General features: G+C 38.0%; 1 pseudogene; it reads left to right on the forward strand.

Moving 5' to 3' along the window:
* The first annotated feature begins 6,850 nt into the window (after window positions 1-6,850).
* LOC120603365 (thioredoxin-like) lies at window positions 6,851-7,155 on the forward strand (annotated as a pseudogene).
* Window positions 7,156-9,582: the final 2,427 nt, after the last annotated feature.

Here is a 9,582-nt window from a genome sequence, read left to right on the forward strand (position 1 = left end):
CAAATTTTGGAAACTTTCAGCATTTTAATTGGAATAGGTGTTTTTGGAAGATGGAAGAATGATACAGGTCAGGGACCTGCTGGTGTTGGAAACTGGTTCAGTATACAAATATACATATGAATTTATCTTTCCCATTTTTCTCAAGATGATTAAACGTGACTCCAGTTAAAATCTGGACTTTTAAAAGCTCTGTGACAATGCCCACATGAAATACAGATTGCAGGAAGCCGAAGAACTACAACATGCTGTTATTCAACCCCTAATTCTGACCAATATATTTGTTTATATAATGCCTTACAGGTTTAAAAGCATTTTCCCATTTGAAGTATGTAAGGCAGGTCTCATAACACGTACCGTCAGGAGGAGGAAATTAAGGTGTTGGGTAGAGCCATCCACGGAAAGGGGAGAGCCACGCTGGTTAAACTGGGACTCCTGCACCACCACAGCCACTGTCTCCTCTGCCTCAGGCTTTCTGACGCCAGATCCAGTGTTATGTCCACCACCACCCAGGCCAGGTGAATTCCTCTCTCTAACAGCATAGCATTTTCACAAACCCCGGGCTGAGAGGCTCGCTGTTCCTGTAGTGAGCTCCTGAGAACAGCAGTATTTCTAAATGACCAGCAGGTGGCGGAGTAAACCCTGTTCCCAAATCTATTCCAGTTAAGTTTAAATATTTGAAAAGTAGCAGCTGAAAAATTCAATATCAGCCCAAGTAAATTTAGTATTCAAGGTTTAATTAAAATAGCAGCAACAACATTTAATATAAATATTTAAGTCCACTGTCAAGCTAAATGCTGCGTATAACTCATCCTGGCTTTTTCTTTTCTCAGCATCGGGACACAATGGCAAACTTGTTCTTTAAAATTCCAATTTTCTCTTTTCCTCTCACTGTGCTACTGAGTCAGAGAGAAATGCTGACTTATTACTCGTTTGTGTTCATTTTCTTTGTAAGGAAATCTTTGTAATGATTAGCTAGGTGTGACATAAATCCACCAAACAGTACAGCTTTGTCTAGGTCCAGGAATGTCTTTATTAAGTGTTGTTCACTGTTTAGCACGAGTTGCCCGACTCCTCCTGGGCTGGCGCTCTGGGAGGCCCGCCCGACAGGAACTGCTGGAATTACATTACACTCCTGGCTGCATCCTGAGCTGCTCCACAGGGAGGTGAACTGAAGAAGCCTCCCTCCTCACCAGAGCCTCCCTGTCCTTCACAGTGTCTTACTTCATAGTGTTATGATTTAAAGGGTTTGCGGTCCCTAAACTCCTTTGTCAAGTACTTTCTTCAACTGCTTTCACACATTCTGGGCAAACACCAGTAAAGATTGAAAGGGGTTTTCATCCAAAACATTTTCATCCACTTTAACTTAAAACACAATCTTCTGTAAGTATTATACCCATACGCAGTCCCATTTCTACACATACATGCATTTGCCTTTGTGTCCATGTGTAGACATTTGCATACAATCGTATAAGTGTAAAATCTTGAACTTGGAGTTTTGATGCCTCAATTTATTTTAACTAAATGTAAGGAACTAGGTTATAAGTGATTGGAACTAAATGACACCACCTACTTCCTATCACTTATAACTTAGGAACTTAAAGATATTTTGTCTCCAGTTTAATTTTTGATATGAAATTTGCCATATGAACATAGGCATCCATAAGTGAATTAATATGTGTTATTATTGAATAATCAATATATACTGATTAATATATATGCTTTGTCTTTTTTCAGAAACGGATTTCAAAAGGACGTACCGAGTTACAAGGGAGTTCACGTGGAATCACTAGGGACTTGAGAGATTTTGTTTAAAGGATGAAAAGATTCTGGCCCAGAATGGTTAAGAGCTTGACTCAAAGGCATAGAGCTAACAGATTGAAGAGGGGCTGAAACAGGAGATGTTCATCAAATGTTTGTGAATGAAATAAGATAGAGAATAATTAATTCAGTGAGACTTTAAAAGATGTGTTAGTGAATAGGTGAGCAGCTGTTATAGGAATCAAGAAAGTAGAAAAGCTTATGGAAAAAGGTAGAAATGTATATATATGTTTGTGTGGAGTGGTGTTTTACAGCTGGTAGAGGGCATACATAGTTACATATGGTGGTAGTTGTTTCTGGATATTTCAAAGAAAGCTTTCTCTTTGGGAACTTGAAAGCAGTGCCTTCTTCCCAATTCAAAAGCATTTCAATGAGAGTTGGGAAAAGAACTCAGGGATCCTTGTTGTTTATCTCCTTTACGTACCAAAGAGATAATTCTAGCTGAGGATTGAAATCTAATGACTATTTCATTTATATCATAAATAGTTTAACACATTTAGTTGCTAGTATTTAATGAAGTGTATTAATAACTGACCCTTCTAGAATTATGTAATATGTCTTGTGAGTTGATATGTATTTCAACTGACCAAATAAGGGTAAATATTAATAGTGAGCATTCACTGTCAACTTGCTCCCTCTCTAAGTACCTCTAGTCAGCAATGGGGCTTATTCAGCATATCTCGATTTCTGTCATAACACTGTTCTTTTTAAATGAATTCAAGGGAATAAACAGTACAAAAGAATCCACCAAGAATGGAACAAGTGTTGACAGTGGTTTTAGAAATCATTTTGCCTTTCCCTGAAATTGAAAATTCCATTTCATAACCATGTTAAACTCCTTCTGTGCCCAATTCCCCATTGACAAGTGCATACACACACACACATACACACACATACACAGATACACACACGCGCGCACACACACACACACACATATTTTGCAAAGACCCTGAACTGTCCTCTCCAGGGTTGTTATATTTTATTTTGGAACAACACAAAGTCTGCATAATATTTGCTTTTAAAATATACACTTTTTGTTTGCTTTTCCAACATTACATGTTTCTTTATTTTATAGATGGGGTTGAGAGCTGAAAGATTTTTTTTTTCCTGTTTCATCCTAAAAGCCTAAGGATCGATGCCAATTGCATACTTAGATATCAAGGCAACTTTTCCAGCTGTGCTCCAACTGTTTTCTATTGTGCTCACTACCATGTCCTTGGTGTCATTTTTCTGATTTGAGTGAAACCTATGCAAGACATTAATTGTGTCTCATTAATGGTCCTTGCTCTTCTTTTCAATCCTGGTATGTATGAATGCTCCAAGAGAAATACAACCAATAAACAAAACAGCAGTGTATTCCTCTGTATATTGTTCATGAAGCAAAGAGTATGTGAGAAATTCATATTTGCCAGTATATTTCAGGCATTTGGGGAGCCCTTTGAAAAAGTCTGTTGCTCTATTTTTACCACCATACCACTTCAGGCCCAAATATTGGGAAGTTTTAACAAGAAAGATAACAATTATTAATTCTTTCCATTAAAATACTGCAGGATTGTCTACTGTACCATTGTCTACTACCAACAGAATAAAAGGTACTGCCATAGCAAAACTATAGAAAATGTAAAATAGAAAAATACAGATGTTGCTAGGATAGTTTCTCAATAATGTGTTAATTAAACAAAATTCTGGCCTTTGTTATCTACAATCTGGATTTGAAGCAAAGGAATGAGCCAGTAGAACACATTTTCAAGTCCTGTTTAAAGCATTTTCTAAACTTATGGCACAAAAATGCTCATTTTGATTTTAAATTAGATAAATGCCGCTTTAAGATGGAGGTCATACGAGAGTACTTACTAAACATTGTGAAAATCATCTATTCAGAGAATTCGTATCATCTCCAGAGGCAAATCATGAGTATCAGGACCAAACCTTTCAACCATTATGCCCCACTCCCTTAAAGATAACTTTCTCTTTTTGGTTCAGACAAAGGGTACCAGAGATTATAAGAAATGTGAAGTCCGTCAGCTATTAACTTCAGGCCTGATTAAATAAGAGGTAATATAATTGATGTACTTTTATCAGAGAGCAATTTCTGGAATAGAATATACATCGTATAGCAGAGCAAAGTTTTAAGAGTTAGAGAGAACATTAATTCAAAACAATGAACATTTTGGACTTCAACATAACCTTTTAAAATTTACATCTATTTCCATATGTCCACGTGATTGGTAATGTCACACTGTTGAGAAAGCGGTGGCAAAGTACGATACTTATTTGATATTTTTGTGCATTGACATGAACTTATTTTAACACCAATTTTTTTGTGGGGTTTAAATGTGTTCCTGAAGTTTTATTCACTGAGAAAACAGACTATTTTAAGTAGAAATTAAAAAATCATCCTCAAAGATAACATTATGAAGGGAAAAATCTTTTGGCAATTACTAATTGATTTTGGTAACACAGTCATTGTACAAGAAAAGTGAGTATTTTCGAAGGCCGATGGCCTGAAATTATACTTTCTTGTATTAAAAAAGGTTAATTAGGAATTGAGCTCAAAGTTAATTTTTCAAAGGTCAGCTCCTATGCTATTGGGTCCTGTGACCCTGTCTCAAGTAATCATAGCATTAACATACACGTTATAGCTTTCCTTTCACTTGATGACATAATCTCTTTAATTGGTGTCGGAAAGCCTGCATGTGAAAGAACCGTGGAAAACACCTAGAGACTATAATTTTACTCTCTCCATTCACAGAGCAAAAGAAACAAGTCTTAAGAATGTACTAGAGACTCATTACAACCCCTAGGCTGTCAACACAAAGCCCTCACATTTCAACTAAGAGTTTTAGGAATGATCAATTCTGCTTAGTTCCAACTTCAGCGGGTGAACTATTAACCTTTTCAGAAAAACCGGTGAATGCTAAATGTCAGATAATCTTCTATGAGAAAGCTAAGAGGGTAGATAATATGGTTTAACTCATTAGACATAAGTGCGAGAAGGTAATATTTGCAAATTTATTAAGCATGCTCTTTGAAAGAAACTATTGGCCTAAGACTTTCTAACTCTTACATTTCCACAACCTCTAACATAATGCTCTTCCATAAATCCCCCATGGCTCATCATGCAGACTTGACACGGCCCGTTTTCATTTGAGAGCTTAAATTCACCTCATGTAGGGAACTGATCAGCATTGTTGTGGCCCTGTTTTCCCAAAGATTCTGCCTAGTAAAGAAGAAAGCTACTGTGCAGTAGCCCTTGAAAGACCCACCATGAAACTTTTGCAAGGATTTGCTTCCAGAAAGGAAGAAGGGAAAGCTGACGTTCGCTAAGTCCACCAGCATCGGTTTAGCAACTGCTCACTGAAAAATAGAAGGGCCCTGGGTCTGCCGTTAATGTAACAGCTCCTGTGCTTATGGCACTGAGTGCTTCAGTTCTGTCACCTTTTGTGGTCTTTTTATCTCCTCAGTTCTAACATACCTCTTTAAAAATTGGGTAACCAGCCAACCAAGAAGTGCTATGCCTGGACTGCTTTGTGCTGGGCCTTGCTTTTATTGGGTGCCAACAGCAATGTGGTAAATAGGGGTGTGTGTCACCTAGCAGACATAAAGATATTATTTAGAACTGGTCCATCTTTGGTTCTGATACAGAGACTGACTCCCTTTTGTGCCTTGTCTAGATACATCTGTACCTGAGAGCGCAGAAAGAGAGAATGGGGTAGAAAAGGCAGGCAGGCAGGCGCTCATGCCTGCAGACAGTGCTGCCTTCCTATGTTAACTACTAGCCAATAGTTATACTGTGTATCAACATGTCTTTAATCATGTCTCTGTGTAGATGATAAATTGGTCTTTTGGGATCTGTTTTGCGTTTTATGTAATCCTCCATTTTTAGGCCCGGATAAGTAGTGCAAACAACCCATTAATTCAGTCCATTAACTAAGACAGTCAAAAATACCAGTATTTTTTTTAGCGTAGGGACATGGCAACTTTCACTTTCAAGGCCAGAAAGGCATAAAAAGCCTATTTCGCCCTGTGATTTAATCACTATCAATCACAATTTTATTAATCAGCAAAATAATGATTCACAAATGCCTTCACTATATCCACTGCTTTGTTCCACTCTATGCCAATCTGGTACAGCCTCAGTAATATCAAGGCCTCACTACCTCACTCTGCCCTGGAAGCTGGGGTATTATTTTTCACCTTCAACCACTCAGTAAAACTAACAATCTTCTTTTCCCACCAGAGTTTTCAGCAAAATCTTCATCTTATCATCTAATTTAAATAGTATAATGAAGAATTTGCATTCTTTCACTACCTGAGAGCTTTCCTCAGGAAGAGAAAATAAAAATCACCTGATATTGCAAATCTAATCATCCCTAAGATCAATCAATATTTCCTCACCACCTTCAAGAAAAGCTCTTAGCCTGGCACACGAGGCTGCGTATGCCCTGGTCCTTGAATCCCTCTTCACCTCCAGCCTCCGGCCATATTGAACTCTTCTCAGTCCCTCAAAGCACCGTGCTCTCTCCCTTAGAATCTTTGTACAACGTTCTCTCTGCCAAGAACTTCTCTTTCACTTGGACAATCTCGAATCACACATCCTTAAGGGGTTAGCTCTTAACCCCCAGAAAATTCTTATGTGTAGACAACCACTTTGCCTACATCCCGGGCCATATATCACTCTAGATGTTCTCTTACGACCCTGTGCCAAACCTTATTTTGACACCCTTCATGCCAGTTTCTCTTGAGGGCTAGGACTCTGTAATTTTTTTTTTTATCTTTGAAACCCCAGCCTCTAGAAGAGTGCCCAGCATAGGTAAGAGCCTTGTACGTGTTTATTGAATCGTGTTCCAGTAAGAGTATTTTGTTAATGTGTGGGAAATCACTTGTTTTTTGTAAAATCCTTGAAGTATAAAAACCCAGACACATATATTAATGCATGCTAATCTACTTAAAAATAATTTCAGGCTCGTACAGCGCTTTGCATCCACGTCCGTCGTTTCTTACAGTTGCTTGTCAGATCTCAGCTGCCAAAATGGTGAAGCAGATGAACAGCAAGTATGCTTTTAAGGAAGCCTTGAACAGTGCAGGAGATAAACTCATAGTAGTTGACTTCTCGGCCACGTGATGTGGGCCTTGCAAAATGGTCACACCTTTCTTTCATTCCCTCTCTGAGAAGTATTCCGGCACGGTATTCCTGTGGATATTGTCAGGATGTTGCATCAGAGAGTGAAGTCAAACACATGCCAACCTTCCAGTTTTTTTAAAAATGGACAAAAGGTGGGTGAATTTTCTGGAGCTAATAAAAAACTTGAATCCACCATCAATAAATTAATCTAACTATGTTTTCTGAAAACGTAGCCAGCCATCGGCTCTTTTTTTTTAATTTATTTACAAAAAGGAAAGACTTTACTCGACTTCCATCTGGGAACAAATTAAAATAAAATATTAATTCTACCCTTTTTAAATTAATAATTATAATAATTTCAGTATTATTTCAAAATTAATAAACTTAATGATTTGGTTTTAAAACAATTGCGACTCTGCTGGATCGGTCGTCACAAATATCCCAACGTAATCTTTTTACAGGACATCAATTTAAGCCCCACGCAGGTCACTTTAATGGTGTCCTCTAGATTAAGAAAATGAGCTATTCTGCCCTCTCCTTGTCTCTGCCCCTTCCTCTAAGTCAGGTTAAAATTTCAATGGGTGTTTCAACCCACATTTTTGAAATGGTGACCGAGTTTTGACCAGCAATTTATGGTCTCTGTACAGAGGGTACAATCAAGAAATCAAAATTCTCTACTATTTTTCTCCAGTTGTTGTGCAAATGAATGAGCATGCATTGCCTGTATGCCTTCAGCAAAGCAAGCATTTGTGGCAGCAACTCTGAATAGAAGTTTTCCTGTTTACTTTCTTATCACTTGTTTGTTTAAGTTCTAAGGAGAGAGACCTGGCCATTTTGTTATAGAATGGATGTTTTCAATGCAAAGGAAAAAAAAAATCACAGTTTTGAGTTTTTACAATGTTTGCCCCTTTTCCCAGCAGGGATGTGTTTTGAGTGCCAGGAGACAAAAAGTGTGGCCTCAACAAGCAGAATTTTAAAAAGAACATCATTTTCATTATGTAGTCAATCTCAATTACAAGCAAATGTTTTCTCTGTGGAGACTCTTCTCCTTTCAGGGCATTATGTGAGCCTCTTTTGTGAATTGAGAGAAAGGATCAGTGGTCAATAGGGAGCAGAGTGCTGTATACAGTGGATTTTTGTATCCCTCAGTCTCCTACATAATGCGTTTTGTCAGGAGAACAGCCTGCCATCCTGAGCAGATTTGCTGAATTAAAGAGCACAGCAGGGATAGGAAACTTGTTGCTAGGTGACTGACCGCTGCTGCTTGGCGGGTCTGGGCCGAAGGTGACTCTCTGCTTTTCTTCCACTACTTAATCTTGCCTTTTAATCTACATCTATAATTAACTCTGTTAATGCCACACATCCATTTGTTTCTTTTTTACTGCACTTCAGGCAACCAATTTATCATTATTTAGTCTTTACACTCAAACAACAAACTATTTTTTCTCCATTAGCGTCATATGAGGTGAAACATTCTGCAGTGTAAAGAAAGACGCAGACTCAGTAGATATTGCCTGTGATTACTCACTTCCTCTTAGGATTTTCAGAGATACTTTTTGCTCATCTGAATGGAAAATACGTCCTTGAGGAAACACTCCTCTTTTCCATTATCTCTACAGCTTGATTGCGCCTAATTAATGGAAATGTTCTTGGTGACTTTCAATTCCTCTCAGTGGTGACATATACCAACAATTAAAAATTGCTTTCTTTCTCAGAGGTTTACATAATTGTTTCGCCTGAAATAAATGTGTTGCCTCCGATGTCTTTGCAGGACGTTTTCTCTGTGGTCATTATTAGCCAGAGAGGCTGGACTGGGATGCAGGACCTAGGGATTCAAAGAAGTAGGGACTTGGCACAATTCTGGTGAGGTAGTGGCTGCATCCAGTATCTGGGGGATGCTGTAGCAGATTCTGGCAGGAGCACCCAAATTTTAGCTTGGCTAATGTTGGTGGTTCAAGTGTGATGTGCCCAGAGGGAAAACCAAGGTGGCTTTAAGGAACCAGATCTGCGGTATGATTTTTGACACCGTTTCTGAACAGATGGCTCCACACCTGGCTCTCGGACTCTCCTGGACATTCTGTGAGCTAAGGAACAGTCTAAGAACCCTACCGAAACAATAGGCCTTGACTTGCATTTCTACACCCATATAGGAAGTCTGGTATAGTAGTTAAAAGATTTGACCTAAGACAGACTGACTGCTTGGGTTCAAATTTCAGGTCTACCATTTACATGTTGTGTGTCCTGAGATAACTTACTCAACCTCATCCCTAAAATAGTGATGATAATAGTACCTTCTGATTAGGGTTGTTATAGGATTAAATGAGTCAACCTATGTAAAGCAATTGGTGGTTATTAGCTATTATTAATATATTAATAATATGATGAAACAATTATCTGCCTAATTTTTCTATGTCTTAATAAGACAAAATTGCATGCCCATAGTGAATAAAAATATTAAAACATGGAAATTAAATAATACTTTTTAGAGTTTTCATAGCAGTTTAATCACACGATCTCGTTAATCCTCAAACTCCTCTAATTTTATAAATTCTCAATCTTTGTACAGAGACAGGTTACCATGTCAAAAATAGCTTGAATGCACATTTTCCTTAAGAATGTATATTTTGTGTATACTATAA

The sequence above is a fragment of the Pteropus medius genome, unplaced genomic scaffold (assembly GCF_902729225.1).
Source record: "Pteropus medius unplaced genomic scaffold, Ma_sr-lr_union100, whole genome shotgun sequence".
NCBI lineage: Eukaryota > Metazoa > Chordata > Mammalia > Chiroptera > Pteropodidae > Pteropus > Pteropus medius.